We start from the raw sequence: 20,951 nt of genomic DNA, 5'->3' as shown, positions 1-20,951 counted from the left end.
GATTAGCATTTTAACTGGTGAACTAAGCAAAGCAAATGACCCTACCCAGTGTGGACAGCATGATGCAGCCCACTGAGGGCCCCAAGAGAACAAAAATGGAGTGGAGGAGTGAATTCGCTCTCTGTTGAGCTGGGATATCCACCTTCTCCTGCCCCCCAATATCTGCTCAGGACTTATGCCATTAGTCTCCTGATTCTCAGGACTTCAGACTCAGACTGATTTAAACCTCTGGCTTTCCAGTTTATAGGCAGCAAATTATGGGTCTTCTCAATCTTCACAACCATGTGAGTCAATTCCTGTAATATATGTATCTATATATATCCTAGTGGTTCTGTTTCACTGGAGCCCTCTGACTAATACAATAACAAGGAGCCACATCCGTCCCAATTATCATGAGATTCCCAAGGGTCTAGCACTCTGCCTGGCCCATAGTGGATGCTCAATAAAATAGTGGTTAAATGAATAAATGAATTGCAATCTACCACCTTATGATCTCCACTGCCCTCTGGAGGCCCATAAAAGCTGTCTCTACTAGCAATGCCAATCACTGCTTGCTCTGCCCACAGACCCCCTCACAGCCCTACTGCCTATAGGGCTGTTTTCATACTGCAGGGCCCTGCTTCTATCCCTAAATGTAACTGATTCAACAAGGCTGGAGCAACTGACCCAAAAATGTCTAATCTAGATGCTCTATAAAGATGAGCTGGACCAGTCAGATTCCCTCTGTTTCAGGAACTGGAAATAAGACACATAGAAGAAGTTACCAATTGGTGGTACAAAGTGCATAAAGAACATTCATGGTGTAAACAAGAGCAGCCAGATGGCCAAGGCAAGCTCAAGTTATGGACTCAAAACTCTTGAGAGAAGGGAATCGAGTACAGGTACGGTGAGAAATAGAGATGGAGAAACAAGGCAGAGAATGCAAATCTGAGAGGAACCACCCTTCAGATACTGTCCTTGAAATCTCCTGTATGCTCTTTCCATATAGTATCCATTACCTATTTAAATATAAATTTAAATTAGTTAAAATTTAAAATTCACAATTGCACTGCCACATTTCAAGTGTTTGAGAGTCGAGTGTGGCTAACAGCCACCATATTGGACAGTGCAGAAGAACCTTTCCATCATCCCAGAAAGTTCTATTGCACGGCCCTGTCCTGTATCTTTATAGTAAAGCTCACTTACCTTGAACAATGTAAGTGCAATGTAAGAGTTTCTCATTTCTTGTAACCAAAGAATCAACCAGAATGCCCATTACATAATTCAGCCCTTAATTCATTTAACATCAAATTTGTATTGCTGTACAAGGTATCTTTTGAGTAGTGGGGATATATTAGCAAACTGAACAGTTCCCAGCCCTGGTGGGTCTTCAGTGATAACCTTCCAAACGTTAGCAGGTCGTGCCTCATACCACTGAGTCTCCTCTTGTTTGGGCCAAATGCAGTCCCAGTTTCTTTAGCCAGGCCTCACGTGACGTGGATCCCAGGACCTCCACTGTTTGGGTTCTTCTCTGCAAATCGTTCAGGTTATCAACAGCCCTCTTAAAACTTGGAATCCATAACTGCATATAATATCCTGAAGAGTGAGTACAGAATTCAATGGACTATTATCCCACTTGCTCCAAAAACTGAATTTCCATTAATTCAGCTTGAGAATGAATCTCTAAGGAGCTAGTCACACCGCATGGCTGGTTTGACTTAGTGAGTAGACAAATCAACAATGTTTTAAAGTTCTTTTTAATAGAAACTGCTCTTCAGCTTGTCCATCCCAAACTTTACTTATACAACTGATGTGTAAACCAAAATGCAAATTTTTACATTTATCCCTGTTAAACTTTGCTTTCCCTCCAAGTCAGCATCAATCCTCTAATTTTGCACGATGTTGGAGGCACCGTGTGAACCCCTGGCATGTATATGCCTGGCACATGGTTAGTGCTTATTAAAAGGTCACCATTGTAATGATTTCTTTTAGTTGGATCTTTCTTTTTTTTTTTTTCAGGGATGATGTCATAACTTGAACTCTATTCACTTTAACACGTTCTATAGGGCTACTGCTATGGAGCATGGGGGTCCCACTTTAGGCCAGAAGAATCAGAAAGATGGAAGAAATTTGACCCCTGCCCTCCTGGAGCTCACTGTGGGATGGGAGGAGAACACAACACACATTCAAAAAAGCTTGAAGTGAGAAGCAAGTTATGTGTGGTGTGACTGGTGGGTGGGTACATGGTAGCTAACAGCATAGACCTGGACCTAAATGACTTACGTTTGAATTAAGGCACTGTCTCCCAGCTTTGTGGCCTTTGGCAAGTGGCTTAATACTTCTGACCCTTGATTCCTCATCTGTAAAATGGGAACCACCACAGATCCTTCCTCATGGTACTGTGATAAAGATTCAGTGAGATAACAGGGGTCAAACAAACAAAAGTCAGGTTCCATTTTTCAGTGTTCCACTGTTGACAGCTTTTAAGCTGACAGGTCTTCCTCCCCTTCTCCCCCAGATCTAACTAAGCAAGCTGCTGAAAGCCCATACACTCCCTCCTTTGGCACCCCTCCCTGGACTCCCCACCCGCAATAAAAACCCCAAACCAATCTCCTTTCCGTGTTCCCTCAAGCCATTTTCAGATCAGCTTGGGATGACTGCCCTGCTCACCCCAAAATTTCTCATTATATAAATAATAAACTTTTTCATAATAAACCTCTTGGTTTGTGTGGTGTCACTAGTCTTGACATCTGAACCAAATTTTGGGTGGGAATCCATTCTGCCTCAACACATAGCCACATTATTAATTAAACAGTATACTGCCTTGTGCACTGTAGGCATTAATGGCAACAATGACACATGTAAGGTGATGTCACCTTATTCAGTCAAGCCAACAGGAAAGCAATCCCTTTTCTGACAATTATATAAAACTGTGTTTCTCAAACTGAGGCACACATACCCCTAAGGGCCTCTTGAGGTGTGCCAAGGTATGTGAATCCAATGTATGTAAATTTTATACCACACACACACACACACACACACACTTGGTTGGAGGAACATGGTACATTAAAATTAACAGAAAAATATTATGGAGTAGAAGGCAAATTACCAAGAATTTTTTTTTTTTCAAGAGTATTTTTAAGAACAAACAACCTCCCAAAGAATTTCAGGTTTACAAGAGACACTTGAGCTGCTCCCTCAGAATGCCCAGCACCTCTTTCCTCTCCTCTGTCCTTAGTTTCTCCTATAGAAAAGTTAGTTAACAGCAGATTTCAAAATGACGTCTCAGAAGCCACGGCTGACGTCTCAAATGACGTCTCAGAAGCCTCCTACATGGAGGAGACTGTGTGAACAGCACCAAGGGCCCAGGCCTCCCCGCTCTGAGCAGACCGAGTGATGCCCACGCAGAAGGGCCTGGCTCAGAGGCCTCACCTCATTCACTCCTTGCGCTGGTCCTTTTCTGGTTGGAGCCCTCACATCCCAGAAAAGAGCTGTGGCTCTGACTGGGTGAGGCTGGGTGAGGATGATCACAATAGAAACAGAACACGTAACAGATCACATAGGTGATCTGGGATTTGGTAGCAGTGATGGTGTAACTGTCCTGGTTCCTGAGTTGGCTACATAGTGAGTACATTAGTCTGCTCAGGCTACCATAATAAAACACCATAGGTTAGATGTCTTGAACAATAGAAATCTATTTCTTACAGTCCTAGAGGCTGGGAAGACCAAGGTCAAGGTGAAGGCTGATTTGGTTTCTGCTAAGAGCTCTCTTCCTGGCTTGCAGACGGCCACCTGCTTGCTGCATCCTCACATGATGAAGAGAGAAAGAGAAAGATGGAGACAGAGAGACCATGAGAGAGTGACAGAGCACACTGTGGTGTCTGTTCCTGTAAGGACACTAATCCTGTCAGATCAAGGCCCCACCTTATGATCTCATTTAATCTTAATTACCTCATTTTGGCCATGTCTCTAAATACAGTCACACTGTGGGTTATGGCTTCAACAGATGAACTTGGGGGACAGAATTCAGTCCATAGCACTGAGGAAGGGCCCCAAGAGGTGCTTTAAGTGATATTTATTGGGCCGGGAGAAGAGAAATATTCTGACATCCTCATTGATACAAACTGCTCAATCTAATCATACCTGACACAAATTCAAACCTAAGCAACATTTCAAAAGAAAACATATTGGGAAGATGAATGCCTGAATGAATTATTGATATTAGTGACCAAGGAGAATAATCTAGCCAGTTAAACTGAGAAACCTAAATCGGGTCTAAGGCTTTACCTAACGCAGCATTATCTGCTCTTGTGTACATCATTTCTATCAGCCGCATAACTTTTTCATCCAGACAAGTAACCCTAGTCTTTAAAGCCCTAGGACCACTGCAAAGGGAACAGATATACTCTGACCCAAAAAGGGGGTTCTCTTATTCCATCTTAATTTCTCCTTCCCAACAAGTATAAAACAGAGAAGCAAAGATTCCCTCTGCAATCCCTTTCTCCCCTGCTCTCACTTCCTTCTCGTCAGCAAACATCGAGAGAAATGATCAGGTCCACCACTACGTCTCATCACTCAGACACAAAGGTAGCTATCTGCTTCCTTCTGCTCCCTGAAATATGAGCAGAAGAGATAATAGAGATGTTTCTTGCTTCTTTTTTTTCTTTTGGCTCGAGCTAAATTTGATGCTTATGCACCACAGCTATCCTTAGCCTACGATTCTGACATTACAATCCACAGCAACTTCCTGACTGCCCAGGGAGACTTTCCTGTCTCCAAAACATCAATCTTAATGTTTGTTCTTATTTCAATAATTATTTTATATATATACCTTTCAATGTCATACACCTTAAATGATTTTTTGAAGTAAGAAGAGTATAAGGAATAAAAAGATTATTCTATATATACTTGTATATACACATACATGTATATGTATATAATATATAATTGTATATAATAAAGAATACTATGCTTAATAATAATAGTTACCCTTTACTGTGTCTTGTATGAACAGGCCCTCTGCTGTGTGCTTTATACACATACTTTCATCCAATCCCTTCACAGTCCTGTCCCTTATTGTCCATAGAAGAGGATGACCCCCTATGAGAGCCTAATAGCAAGTCTAAGTCAGAATTTCCAGGTCAAGGTCAGGATTTGGGGCAAAAATTGTTTGCAGAGGGAAGTGAGAGACACTGAGTCCAGGAGCACTTATTGACGCACCAGATGCTTAGGACAGATACAGATGTTGGAGCAAGGTGAGAACGTGGTAGCATGCTGAGCTCTCATGTGGCCAGGATGCAGATGGAGACAAACATCCATTTACTTGGCAAGCATTTATTGAACATTTCTCTGCTGAAGGGGTTTAGGGTTGAACAGAGACTATTACAGCTCTCTACTACATAAAATAGAATGGAACACTACAGGTAAACTGTATGGAGATTTGGAATCTCTTCAGCTTTGGGGGAAATAACACATGGGGAATCAAGTAATTCAACAAGTATTGATTGGAGTGCACAGTATTCAATAGGTCCTCTGCCCATCAGTGGGATATAAAGATGAATGAGACACAGCCACATCAGCCCTCACTATCTAGCAAAGATAGAGTAAGCGCAAGGGAAGACTTCCTAGAGGAAGAGGCATCAAAAGTGATTCTTATACACCTGGGTTTATAACAACTTTATTCCCAACAACCAAAAGATGGAAGTAACCCAACTGTCAATAAAGATGAATGGATAAACAAAATATAGCATATACTTGCAGTGGAATATTACTCAGCTATGAAAAAAGAAAGAAATTCTAACACTGCTATAACATGGATGAACCATGAGGGCATTATGCCAAATCAAATAAGCCAGGTTCAAAAAGACAAATACTATTTAATTTCACTTACATGAGGTACCTCATATAAGTAGAAATGGTGGTTGTCAGATCTGGGGGAAGTGGGAAATGGGGAGATGTGCTCAATGGGTGTGGAGTTTCAGTTTTACAAGAGGAAAAGGGCTCTGTGAAAATAGATGGTGGTGATGGCTGCACAACAAAGTGAATGTACTTAATGCCAGTGGACTGTACACTTAAAAATGTTTTAAAATGAAAAAGTTTTAAAAGTAAAAATAAGTGGCTAAAATGGTAAATTTGATGTTACATGCATATTTTACTAAAACTTTTTTAATTCAAAAAAATTTTAAAGTAAGCCCTAGTGATCATGTCATATGTGGACTCATTGAAGACAGAAGCAGGGAGACATACATAAAAATAAAAATTAAGAATGACCACAGTTTAAGCAAACAGTCAGAAGCAAGAGATCTGAGGGTGCCCTGCAATTACTCACGCAGCCCTCAGTGCCTACTGAGCTCCATGGTCAGACTCTGAATTTTATGTGGAAGCTCTTGAGGAAGAAGTGGTCCCTGGTGGGCCTTGCTAAAGAAAAGCCAAGTGAAGGGAATTTTAGTTTAGAGGCAGGGAAGTATCTAGGCCACCTTTTATGGTGGTCACCTAAGAATCAGGGGCTCTTGCCCAAATCTCCCTTTGCCTTTTTGCACCAACCACCTTAAGACTGGCAACTCAGGCCACTCTCAACAAAGTACCATAACCCACTAACTATATCACTTAACACAAGTATAGAGAAAGTATCAGCAGAAAGGAGAGAAGGTCCCCACCTCCTCACTCATGGTTCATGGAAAGGTCTTAATTTCCTAAGTTATAAGGACCCACTTTTTAGGTTTTTGTGGCCTGTGAACCTTGTCCGGGTTCTGAGACAGCCTAGGTGCAGGTAGTTTATTTTGGAGGCAATCCCAGGTGATTGAAGGAAGTAAGGAACCAGGGAAAGGAAGAAGATCAATAAGGGTGCATAATTGGTGTTCCGGCTGTTGGCCAAAGCTCTCAATTTCCAGGGAGCTCCAGGGGTGAGGACAGACTGCTTCCCAGAACTGTCCACTTGAAGGACAAGGGGCTGGGACATTCATTCAGACCCCAAACCCTGTCGATTAAGATTGACCTCAGGCACATCAACTCTCTGACATTTCCAGGGAGGCTTTCCAGGAACCAAGCAGATTTGACAGACTCAGAAAAAGCCTGAAGGCAGAAAGCAGAAAGGAACTCTGTACCTCTGTGCTTCAGATACGATGCCACCAGGTAAAGCTGATAGCAATAGAACTGTCCTCCACACCTGTGGCTGAAACCAAGTGTGGCAAGAGATGTGGGGCACCAAAAATTCCAGCTGTGTGGATCTTCGAGGTCCTGGGAAAACTCAAAGAAGGAGGGTTGCCACTGAAAATTCCATATGCCTATTTCCTTTCGTGATATATGGGTTCATTGTGCCCCTCTTCCCATAAACACCTAAGAACGTGAGATTTTCTCACTGCTTTGGTACTTGGCCCCTCCCTTGTGTCCAGATGAGTACCAAAATATACAGATTCTACGTCCAAGAGAAGAAATATATTTTTAATATTTCACACTTTGGAAGGACAGATTACCTCCAGCAAGCAATTTTAATAATTTAATAAATGAAGAAATACTGAAGGGAGAGAAGCTGTAATATTGCTTCATCCTGGGGTAATTTTATCTCCAGACCTGCAACACTTTTGAAGGAGCCCAAAATAACCCCAATTCTTCCTGGAACTACATGCATGGGCTGCAGCAGCCACGGAGGCCCGCCACCCAGAGCTCCCTTCGCAGGACTGACGTGAGGAGCACGGGAGCTGAAAGCCTCCGACTGGCTGCATCCCAGGGCTCAAGCCAAGGCCAGCATCTGCCTGGGCAGCTCCTAGTCCACGACTGCACGCAGCAGCAGTGCTGGGGCCCAACAGTTTCTATCTAAGTTGATCCTATAATGAGTAATCTCTGCTCAGAAGCTCCACATCCACACAGCTCAGTTTCTCGGATTTACTCTATTTACTGCGGCTCTTCTTACCCAATCCTCCTCCCTTCCACCTCTCCTTCCACAGGTATCAGAGCCCCTCTGTGCTCTGAAGGCCTTTAGGTGACAAAACTGGGCCTGAGAAATGGAGTACACCCTGCCCAGTCTCTCGCAGCAAATCCAGGCTAGAGCTGGAAACAGAATGCACATATCTCCAAGCTCCTAGCACAGTGCTCCACCAGTTACATAGCCAAACATCATATACAAATAGACTCAGTAGTGGTCTCTCTAGGTGCTCAGACAGCGAATTCTATGCCTTCACATTTTCTGTACCATTTTCTGCACTATAAAGTTGAGAAGACACTTGCTTCACACCAGCTCCCAGGGATTTGGTGAAGAGGAATAAAATATTTCTTTTAGCTAGAAGAAAAACCATTAAAAAAATACAGAATTATGCAATCGGTTTTCACTTATCAGTGACAAATGGATGGGCACACTGGCACAGATACACAGGCTAGAGCTTCCATGACTGCCAGACAGCATCCAGACACCGAAAACAGAGAGACAGGAGCAAAGGAGCTAGGACAGAGCCCCAGATAAGCCCCAGGGACAGTGGCCAGGCCAGTCTGGGTCAGCCCTCTTAAAATATGCTTTTCCAAACAGAAAAAGGGCATACGCAAGCTCTCCACAGATATATGGCTCTTAAGCATATGAAGAGATAGATACTCAAGCTCACTCAAAATTATAGCAATACAAAATTAAACTAACAATGAGATAGCATTATAAATTTAAATTAGTAGAGATTGATTCACAGCATGGGTGGAGGTAGGTAGAAAAATTCCCTTAGTGCAGATGTAAATTGTTGACATTTTTCCAAAGGACAGTTTGACAATTTCTACTAAAAGCTAAGGAGACTCACTGCTTGTGCCCTGCCCTATTTTAACTCATTCTTTCAACCTCTTCACTCACTCTCCCCTGGATTCCAGTTCCCAGGAGCTCTGCCTCCGGCATTTGTTCCACTCAATCGTTTGGCTCTCTCCATTACACAAGTCTGGGTGGAGGTAATTCTTTGAGTCCTGAGGGTGGTGGAGGGGAACAGGGTAAGAGGCCCTGACTAAGGTCCGAATCTGGAATGGAGTTTAGAAAAGCAAACATTCCGAAGACTAACTTTCTGTTAGTATATCTGCTTAGCCAGTGTCTTCCCCCAACTCTGCACTGATTCCCCCTTCTGTTACACTATGGGGAGCTAGGATAGGGAATAGGGTGTGAGGACTTGATCTCCAGTCATATGACATTGATGATAATTTGATCTCATAAAGCAGAGGAGAAACCAAGCTATCCATTTAATGCCAAGATGCCAAGCAAGCCTGGATTAAGGTTGCCAGGAAGAAAATAACTTATTGTTTTATTGAGTTATGCACTTTTCTGTTTATTCATTTATCTGAAATTCTAATTTAACTGGGTTTCCTATATTTTATCTGGCAACTCTAGCCTGGCTCTATCTGGGCACTTTTCAGTGCTCATGAATTGGGATCTCTACATCGCAAGGAGGTAAGGTTGCTGGAAGAGTTCTCTAGCCACTCTCTCCTAACTGGAGACAGCAATTTTATTGGCAGGTTCAACTCCTTTTACACTTCTCCCATAATTCTTAAGTGAGTGGGAGACTTCTGGAGAAGGGAGAAAGCAGTTTGGATTTTGAGAGTATTGTAAAGTACTACAATAAGAAGAAAAGCATTTTTATTTGTATACAGCTCTTTCAAAATGCCCTGCTTTAAGCTAATCTTGAGATATTTCACTGTCTGCTCAGGACATATCATGAAATCATGACAGTGTTCTAAGATTTGTCAAACAAGACTACTGATATTTCTTCCTGATGTTTCTCTTTGGATTCTAAGGAGGTCAAGAATATACTCCAGTAACAAAATTATGATCCTTCCCTCTTTCTTCTCCCTATTCTATCATCCGCCCTTCATCCTTACCTGGTCAAAGAAAATGTTTCTCTCCTCCAAGCCAAGTCATTGGCTCTTACCTCCCTCAGGGCTCTATTCCTATTCAGTCTTGTGCCACAGTGTGTGTGATTGATAAATTCCCACTATTTAGACTGGGGCCCTGAGGGGAAGGATATGCTGCCTGGAGGGCCATGGCCCTAGACCTGCACATGGAAAGCCTTCCACAAATGTTTTCTGAATGAGTCCTGTGTAGATTTCTCCTAAACCTAAAAAGAGACCCCAGCTGGACTCCGACTTGACTCTATTCAACTATGATTGGAACTAAAAATGAAATGGCGTCAGTTTGCTCAAGAATCCCTGCCAAGACTTGCAGCGACAAAAACTACTGACAACACTCTCTACAGTGCTCTCTCAAAAGACTTCCTTTGCCCTGTGAATGTACTGGTGCTTTTGAAATGGATGCAAGCCCTTCCATGCCTGCTGGGTTTCATTCTATAATCCACCACAGCCATTAATGCAGAAAAAAAGAATCTCGTATGGTGCCACTTTAGCCACTTTATTATTCAGGCCCCCAGGAGGTGGGGCCTCCAACCTCTCAGACAGGAGAGGAATAAAGACCTTTTCAAACTCTGTGCAGAGTTGTGGAAGCCCAGGGCAAGAACACTACCAGTTATGACCAAGTGCAAGTTCCCAGAACAGTTCAGAATGAGACGCCTCTTGCGAGAGCCTTTGGTGGGGAAGAGTGGAAGCACACAGAGGGTACCACACTCATCCCTGCTGAGGTTCCAGGCCTAGCCAAGACCCCATACGCTAGTGACAGTCTCCAGTGATCCCTGAAGGTATTCCCAAGCCAGGCTATCCAGACCTCATGGTCTCCAAATCACATCCATCATGCCTAGGTGGGTTGCCTTCTCTTCCTTCTGAGAAAGAGGCAGTGGCTAGGTGGTCCTGAGGAGAGAAGGCTTCTACCTATAAGATCCACCATTCTCACTATCTATTCCAGTGTCTTTCCAAAATTCTACTCACACTCAGGAACCTAGCATGAAAAAAGAGCCTCCTTTCAGCAGTGGACACAGGTGATTTGTCTGCCCTATATCCACCTCCTGTCATTTTGATGCTGTCAGTCAGGGTCCCCTAAATCGCTGCCCTAAGAGATGGGAAGAGTCCCAGACCAGGCCAAACAGAATCTCCCACACGTTTGGCAACAGTGGCTCATCCAAAGAGAGAGCATAAGTGGGCTGCCCAGCTCTTCCCTGGCACTGATTCACAGACACTGCATACAAACAGGCTCTCTCCTGCCGGGGTGGCTGAACAAGGAGGATGGGAATCTGGGCTGTAAGCAGGGACTTGCTTGCAAAGGGAAGCCAAATAAGGTAAAGATGATGAGAAATGTGGAGATATACCAATCCTGTGTTCCAGGAGCCTGACCTTAGTTCTTCTTTGATCTTGTAAACTGCTCTAGTGTCTGTTCCATCTTTTGCTTAAGATAGTTGAGTTCGGGTTTTTACAGCTTTCAACAAAGAGTAGAGAAATAATCAGTATACACCTTGTTTTTCTTTCCAGCTAAGATAGACACCTGAGGAAACACGGCCCCTCTTATTCATTGCAGGTAAAGGCGTCGGGACAGAAGGAAGAAGGATACACCAAGCTGCAGACTCACACATCGCTGAGCATCCCGAGGGAAGCCGTTCTGAATGATAAAATAATAACCCTTATTATTAGCAATGCTAACTAATGTTTTTGAGCTTGTAGAGGCCAAAAGTAGGCTGTCCAAGATGTACCATTGGGACATGCAGATTTTTTCAGAGCTGGAAACGATTAAGGCCAAAAAGACTCCAGAAGAAATTTTGACCTTCCCCTCTTATTGCCTAAAAATAATTTAGATAGAGCACCAGCTCTAGGAAGAGACTTGTCACCTTAGATAACTATGTTATAATGTAAATAGGTGTGGTACACTGGGAGATACGTGTTAAAATTCCTCTCATGCCCCATTGTGTCTGTGTGGCCAAGCAAATATTTGTTTACCGCATTTACTATTTATATTCCTGTGAATTCTCACCCTTTTCCTTTGAAGTCCCAGACCCCCTACCCCCTTCTCCCTGACTGTCCTTGGAATCCATATCTATGGATTCCCCATACATACATAATTAAACTTCTGTTTTTCCTCCTGTTAATCTGTCTCTTGTCAATTTGATTCCTAGACCAGCTGGAAGAATCTCAAGGGGCAGAGGAAATTTCTTCCTCCCTAACAGGCTCTAGCCATGGCCAGGTGAAGGTGACCCCATCCTCATAGTACAAGCCAGTTGATGAGAGGTAGAGCTTTGACTAAAGTGAGCCAAACAGCAAGGAAGAGCTCAACTGAAATATCAGGCAGCACTGGGGTACCAGGCTGCCACTTTGGGGTGTTGCAACCAAATGAAAGCAAATGAGCTGTCTAAGAACTCTGAGAGAAGAATGAAGTGGGCACTTCCTTACAGAGAGACAAAGGGAAGACAGGAAGGGAGTCCCGATCCCCTCTTCCCAGTGTCTAGTTACCAGCACCTCAATTCCCATCATGCGATTGAGGTAGATAATATTCTCCTCTACCTGCTTAACAACCTTCCTGTCTTATTTGAAGCACTCAGTTTGTTTCGTGGCCCGGTATAGCAGTATAAAAATGTTTTATTTCAACAGTTGGCACCTGAGACATTTTTATTCTAGTCTAGCCTAGTCTATTCATTTGCTCTTTTTAAGAACCCATATTTAGTAAGAAACATACTTGCTTTAGGGTAGAGAAAGTGAAATCCCAAACATGTATTATAGAGAGAAGAAAGAGAGAGGTAAACTTTACCGGAGAAGAAATTATCCAGAATTTTGGAGGAAGGCAGAGGTGAAAGAATGGGGACCAGACATGGTAGGAAGTTGGGTCCTGCAGAAAAGGGCACCAGTGAAATGCTCCCTGTGGTGGAATGGCCAAGAAAGTTTTAAGAACAGAGTGTTCTATCTATACTTTAATTTTTTTGTGTTTAAGACATGTCAACATCTTCTATATCTTCAATGTTTAATAAAGTGTGACAACACATATGGGTGAGCAAAAAAGAACAAAGAGGCTGAGTGCCATAGCCCCAGAGCACCAAAGAGAACAGCAGGGACATGAAAGGTGTGAGCTCATCAGCAACAGAACCTATACCTGGAAATAAGAAGACAGCCACCAGCCCTAGGCACACAGGCACAGAAACTTTACGGAAGACATTGCCTTTTTCACAGGATGTGGGATATACACCTTCAAACAATCTAAAATTAATTTAGAGGGTTTCAAAGGTCTTCTGCCTGTGCCCCTGTTACCTGACTCCAACACGGGACTGAATATGTTCACATGCCTGTGGACTGACAAGCTTTAGCTTTATAAGGGCAGGGCCATGTCTCACTCATCCCAGTGCCTGGCACAGTGCCTGTCGTGCCTTTTTTAAATTGATAACAAACTTCATTTCTCAGAACACTTTCAGATTTACAGAAAAATTGTGAAGATATTATAGAGAATTGCCATAAACTCCAGCTTCCCCTGTTATTAACATCTTCCATTAGTATGGTACATTTATCACACTTAATGAACCAATATTCATACATTATTAACTAAAAACCTTACTTTATTCAGATTACCTTGGTTGTTACCTAGTGTCCTGTTACAGTTCCAGGATCCAGCTAGGACTCCACGTGACACTCAGTCACCACGCCTTTTGGCTGTGACAGCTTTACAGAATCGCCTGCTTTGTGGTGACTTGGACAGTTTTGGGGAGCGCTGGTCAGATGTTTTATAGAATGCCTCACAGTTGCCATCTGCCTGATGTTTTTCTCACGAGTAGACAAGGGTGATGGGATTCAGGGAGGAAGGCTCCAGGGGTAAAGCGTTATTGTCATCACCTCATATCAAGGGTAGATGCAACATAAGTTATCCCTGTTGATTTTGTGGTTGTCAGATTTCTCACTGCAAAGTTACTCTTCTCTCCCTCCCCCATCTTTTCCATAGTTTATTCTTGAGAAGTAAAATATGCAGCCCCTGCTATGGGAATCGAGGGTTATACCCCACCTCCTTAAGGCACATTGTCTGTGTGAATTGTTTGGATTTCCCTGCCTTGTTCCCAAACTTAGGGGGAAAACATCCAGTTTCTCACTATCAAGTATGATGTAGGTATTGGTAAATACTCTTTATCAAGGTGAGGAAGTTCCCCTCTCTTCCTAGTTTACTGAACTTTTTATGTTACAGAGATGCATAACCAGGGGCCCCTTCAAGGGAGGATTTGTTGCCCAGCTACCTGCTCCATCAAGGTGTGCCTTGGCTGCGGAGAGCCCCCTTGCCCAAGGGCACATTCTTCCTGGGACGGCCCAAGTTCAGTGACTGATGGGGTGTGGTGTAAAGACCTAGCCATTCAGCCCAATGAGGGTCAGCTATGATGAATAGCATGTACCCGGGACTCCCCATGGAGTCAGACGAAGCTTTGCCAGGCCTGCGTCACACTTCAGCTTTTCCCTCAGCCCAACATTGTGTCTTCCTCCTCCCTTCCATAAGTGTCCATTTCTAATAAACATCCTGCACACTAAATTCTACCTCAGTGCCTAATTCCAAAAACACAACCCGAGACTCTCCTTTACAGACCAAACTCCTCTTCCATGCCACTTCATGAAAGACAAGGTGAATTTTTTTCCTACCAGACCATTAGCTTCATAAAAACCTTGGAAATAGAGGTAGAACAATAGGAAAGAATTCCTCTTGTCACTTGGTTATCACACGAGAGAGCTAAATTTGAATGCTTGGCCTGCAAAGTGTGTAGGCATTTGCTATCATTCAACAGAGAATCTTCCAAGGCTCCTTGTCTCAGTTGCAAGGTAATGCAGCCACATTAATAGAGATGCTGGGACTCTGAAATGGCCTGGCTTCTATTTCTAGACAAAGGAGAAATCCAAGTGGGCAGGTGTTACAAGCAAAAGGTCTCTTTCCAAAAGCAGCACCACTGCAGAAAGCACTAGACACAAAGCCAAAGAGCTAACTGGAGGGGTTACAAAGATGAAACTCAACTTGGAATCAGAGGGTTGTCACTAGAGACACTAGTTCAGGATCACATAAAACAGTGTTACCACCTAGAACAGCACTTGCATATAAAAGTAGATGTTCAATAAATATGTGCTGAATGAATTAATGAACGCTAATTTGGAGTGAGGAGTACTGGCTCCCGGTCCCAGCTTTGGACACAGTATATGACTGAGGGCCAACTATGAAATTGAAGGCTGTGTTTCATTTCCGTGTATTCAACTTCCAAGTTCTCTATACCTTGACACCTTATTGATTTAACTCCATAAATGAGAACTTTTTTGCATCTGTGCATGGCTGGCTATTTCACAGCAGCACTGCTGCTCAGACACATCCCATTTGTGAAGGTAAAGCAACGTTTGTGCAATTATATGAATAGTTTATTGCATTTTTTTCCCTTGCTAGGTTACAAAAATGAGCAGAGAAAAGAAAAATGGAAGTGCTGATACCCATGATAAGCAGAGGTCTCATTAACTCAGTACAGTTGAGACAAAGATAGAAATCATTAAGCCTGCGGGAAGTGGTAAGTCATTAGCCTCAATCAGGTGCTCATTGACTTCAAGCTGGTCAATGTGGTGCTGTGTTCTGAAGGGAAAGAACAATAGAAGAACATGTATGGAATGTAAGAATCATCAAATATCATGCCTAAAAGGCAAGGTGTGATCAGGAACATCAGAATGTTTTTCAACTCTCTGGTAACAGAACCCACATGTAATTCTTATTTAACTTTTATACATTTGACTTGGCACAAGTTTTCAAGAGAACATGATGTACAAAATCATGGGAATAACTAAATTAATGCATGGTCCACTCTTATGGATTTGTATATCTCACATTAGACAATAAATTCTGTGATATATACCAGTCTCTCCTACTTAGATATATTTTGCCATTTTGTTACAAAATATACAGGTCGGTGGATGTAGGTATATGTATGGATATGGGTATAAGTAGGGGTAGGGATAATAGTATTTGTACCCAGGTAGCAGACTCCTTTGGTCCATGAGGAAGGGTGTTTAAAAAACAAAAAAGAGGTAAATCTTTGAGGGACAGTGGGATAATGAAGAGAGAAAGGTGGAAGGGAAAATCCCTCTGCCCAATTCCTAAGCCTATAACAGAGGAAAACTGAATTAAATCCCTGAGTTTAAAATTTAACACTAACTTTAACTTGAAAATGAACTCAAGTAGCCCAAAAAATTTTGTAACCACTAACAGGTGGCTGTTTCTCTTTGTTCTCCCTATTTTCTAAGTCTCAGGGTCAGAGATAATGCAGAAAGCTGATTTTGCAGAACATAAGCCATCCTGCCCCAGAGTACTGAGGAGGAGCTGATAAGAGAAACAGAAAGCAATTAAATTAGCACAGGAATGTCTGCTTAGATCCTTGCAAGTTGCTACTTTATGTGTCAGTGAGCACGTGGCCTCTCCCCAAGAATCTCCCCTTTAAAGCCCTAACTGCTTCTGCCTCAGGAGCACAGTGGTTCTTTAAGGCATGAGCCCCCTGCCACTCCCTCATTTGCTGGCAAACTAATAAACTATTCCTCTCCTCAAAACCTGGTCATTATGTTTTGTGATTTGATTTTGGTAACAAGGACTGGTTTTTAGTAACAGTCCCTAGTCTCTAGGTCCAGTTCCCAGCCCTTTCCCTGATTTCAACCATTTCTCTTTCTTCAGAACTAGATCACCCTACTTCCTTTCTTCCCTTTTACCTCCAGGCCACTGTCCCTCCTATTAAGGCCTGAACCCAGCTGTCATAGGGTTATTTATTTTAAGTAGGACCCTGGTTCCCAATTACCCTACCTGGAGAAGTTCAAGCCTGGAAGACAAAGGGGGCTCAGGCTTTATCCCAGGCTCTCAAGTGAAACTGTATCTGAGGACAATGGGTAGAAGAGGACAGTGGCCTTATCACTTCTTCTTAATAAAAAGAATAGTATGTAGATATTTCAATATTTTCTTAACTACTGAAAACCCTTTTGTCATTATGCTCCAGTGTTTCACTGATGACATGAATGCATTTTGAAGAATGCACAGTAGGCCTTTTTCATTGCAAATTTAACATTCATAGTTTTGACAATTTGTGAGATATCCTAGAGGACTATGACATGTAGCAATTTATAATTTTGCTAAGGCACTAATTGGAAATCGCCCCCACTGTGAGCTGGTATGCAGGGAAATTGTCATTTATGGAGAGAATGAACAGTACCTGTATTTTTAATATTAGTTTGTTGCTCACTAATGCTTTTAATAAATCTAGGCAGGGTGGTCTTGAAAGTCACAGGATAAGCCAAAAGTCTACTGTATAGCTGTGTTAGAACTGTAGCAGGAAAAATGCATGTTGCCTCTCATAATGCAGATAATCTCATGGGGATGACTCTCCCTGACTACAGAGCCACTTGTGGGTGTCCAGAGTGGTCAAAACCAGGTAACCCATATCTGTTTTACATTCTGCCAAGGCATTGGGCATAATACTTAGCATAATAACCTAGCATTAGATTATTTATATTATATAAACATTGAGGTATTATTAAAAATATTGTGTCTACCAGTGTTGAGTACTGATACGCTTCTCCATCTGTGATAGACACTGTCACTGCCTGCACTGTCCATCCTCCATCTTTTTCTTGCTAACAGCTCCTCAATGCTGTCTATGTCAGTATTGGGTCCAGTCTGTACTTTATCTGCTCCCCTTATGTCTGAACCCTATTAATTCAATTCTGGCTGAAGGGTTGTAAGAGGAAGACATTTGGAGAACTTCCAGAAAAATTTTGCCTTTCTATAAAATGGACAGATGTAGCCAAAACCATTTCCACCCCACTTCCTTCCTTGAATATGGTCATGAGGTCTAGAGCTATGGCAGCCTCTTGCAACTATGAGGAAATAGACAACAGAGAAAGACCAGGAAAATTGCAGTGACAAAGGGTCCTGACATTTTCAAGCCACCAAACCAACACTACAAGGCATCTTTGTGTAAGAAAAATAAGTCTATTGTCCTCAAACCATTGTAAGTCAGGATATCTATTTCTGTGGCTAAACAAATATAGTGACACCATTCATAAAAAAGCACAAATTTTGAATACATGATTCTTAAAGACTCTCCAGTCCCACATTCTATAGTTATAGAAATTTAAGAAGCTCTTTGAGTGGTAAGCTCAATCCCTCAGGCCTACTTACTTTATCCTTCTACTTGGGGCCCACAGCTTCCATAGGAATTCTCCCTTCAATTTTTGTCATACTTCTTTCACTGGGTGTTCATACTCCAGGGTAAATAGACTTTTATTTATAATAAGTCATAATATCTCCTTCTGCCTCATCTTTGTTGTCACATCTCAGTTACCAGTGAAATATTTCAGGAGAGATGAATTCTAAGGAAGATTAGCAAAGGCTTTTAGAGGTTTTCTGAATCATTCTAGAAAGATTGTGTCAAAAACCCAGGGCAGCCTGAGGATTCAGAAAAAGGAACACAATGAGTGAGTATGAAGAAACAGGGCCTCTTCGTAGTTTCTTTGACAATGGAATTATTCATGTGCCATGGAATATTCAGCTAAGTGCACACTTTTCTAGGAGCTTAGCAACTAGGAAGGCATAAAGATGATGCTTCTGCCCAAAAGGCAATAAATTCAACTCAGTTATACTATATTTTGAAAGCACCTACCACAGGCCAGATTCTATGAGAGGAACAAGGGATGCAAAAAGAAATAATGCAAGGGCCATGCTTTGTGATGAGACATGTGCTCATCTTCCTTGGAGTTCCAATGTCTCTCCAGTGATTTTACCAAGCCAGATGCCGTTTACTGTACCTCCTACTGGGGGGCTGCGAGGGGAAGAACGGTAGATAGGCTTGTTAACTTACCGTTCATCCTCACTCTGTGCCATTCTACAAGCAGGATGCCCCAGTCTGGATGTCAACTTTTTACAAGTAACAATTGAAACTGTCAGTTATCTTGATGAGCAGGGCTCCAGTGAATGAACAGGATAATTGGGGGGTGATGTGTTAGTGAGCTAATTTTTTTCACCAGCAACTGGAACAAAACATTTTTCTGAGAATAATGCATTTGCTGTTATTATTTTATATGCACCAAAGAAATTCCAAATAATACAGAGTGAATTCCTCAGCTTTTAGGAAAAGCAGAGCATAGAGTCTCTTAGTTTTCAAGAAAACAGAGATTCAAGGACCCTATTTCTTTTTTTATGAGGTTTTTTGTTTTTTGTTTTTCTTGGTGGGGGGGAACTTGATTTTAAACAGAAAAACTCTGGTGCTTATTTTTCTTGGGAATTTCTATGCTTAAATACAGGGCAGCAGGACTATAAAAAGACCCCAGTGTTTAAGCCTCAAGGCAAAGATTATCTATGATATTGTCCTCTAACACTCTGGGTGGCTCATTATTAAGTGAACCAAAGTGTAATATCTGGTATCCTCTCCATCCCTCCTACTCTAAGACCCCTGCAACCTGCCCATACCTGACCATCCTTTAAAACCCAATTCAAATACTGAAATCCCCATGAGGCCTTCCCCACTGCCCCCTGCAGTACTAGTATTTCTTTTCTCCCAGTTCCATCCCTGTTCTGATTCTCATCTGGTCCTTCTCCAGCCATATTCTAATTGCTGTTTACCTTTCTGTCTTCCCTCTAGACAGTGGGGTCCTATTCACCTTTGTCCCCAAGGCCTTGTACAGTTCCTAGAACACAGAATATCATCAGTATGTGTTTGCTGAATAGGAAAAGAAAAGAATGAATATGGTAAGACTGGAACATTTTGGCAGCTGCTTAGTAACCAGAAGGCAAAAGAGCTCCATGGTAGAGCAAGTTGAAGGGCTCTGGCTCCTGGGACCCAGCAGAGGACAGCAGAGAGCTAAGGAGCAGAAACTAACTGCAAGGAAGAAAGTTTTCCTTAGATTGTCAATGGGACAGGCCATATTGCAGGCAGGAGGACAACTCCAGTGACACTAAAAATCAGGAACACATCATTGCCAAATGCCCTGGGATGCACAGGTAGGACGCTGAATCTGTCAGGGATATGTGCTGAGGCTAGGAAACGTAAGACACTCCTACAGAGGGTCCAAAATACTTTGGGTGGATTGTGTTTTGGGAAACAGAGCTTCCTCTTGAAGGTCCGCAGCCTCGTCCCAGAAGGGGATGTCTCTCAGCTGATACCGAGATCTTGGTACTTGGAAGGGAGTTAATGGACAAAGAGCAAATCTAAACATCTGCACAAGTTGCATCACTAATGGGAAGCTCTGACTTGGGAGAGAAATAAAGATGAGGTAGTGCAAAGGCCACTGAGGCAGGAGCTGAGCGGGGAGAGAAAGGCTGAACAAAAGGCAGCAATAAAGAGAAGGTTCCGCTGGTCAGCTCAGGAACCCCAAGAGCAGGGGCCTGAGTGGGAGCAGATAACACAGCTGTTTGAAGTAACCATTCCTCTCCCTTGTCCCACCGGAGGCCCAGACAAGCCACACCTCACCAGATTCTGCCACTCAGCACTAAACTAGATCCTCCCCTTTTAAATTAACTGCAAAAACCTCCCAGTTGTCCCAGTTACAACCTCACTGGTGGTCAACCAATCAACTGTCAACTGCCCCCTCACTGAACAATACCACTATGTAAGTCAAAGTTCAATTAGCCAAGAACAGATAATTTAAAATAAATAAACCCAAACCTACCCATACACACACTCACAGAGCTTTGGTATTAGATTGCACTTTGTGATTACAAAGCCCTACACTCGCGGTGCTGCCGGTGTGCTTCATGGACCAGCACCAGCACTATTACTGAAGAGGTCACTAAAATGCAGGTTCTCAGTCCCCACCCACAAACCTACTGAATCAGAATCTGCATTTTAAAGATCCCCAGGTGATTCAAAAGTCCGCTAAATTTGAGAAGTCCTTGCCCCCACCACCTGAGACCTGCTTACACCTCTGACATAATTTGGACCACTTCCCCTTTGACCATTATGTTCCAGCCATACCAACCTTCCTGCTCCTCAAATATGCCATGCTCATTCCCAACATAGGGTCTCTGTCCTCTCTGTTCCTTCTGTCTGCAATCATGGATGGATTTTCTCGACATGAAGATACTGACTTAAATGTTAATTCCTCAGAGAGGCCTTCCC

This window comes from Manis pentadactyla, chromosome 15 (assembly GCF_030020395.1).
Source record: "Manis pentadactyla isolate mManPen7 chromosome 15, mManPen7.hap1, whole genome shotgun sequence".
NCBI lineage: Eukaryota > Metazoa > Chordata > Mammalia > Pholidota > Manidae > Manis > Manis pentadactyla.
The sequence above is the reverse complement of the archived record's forward strand: the minus strand, read 5'-3'. Positions refer to the sequence as shown.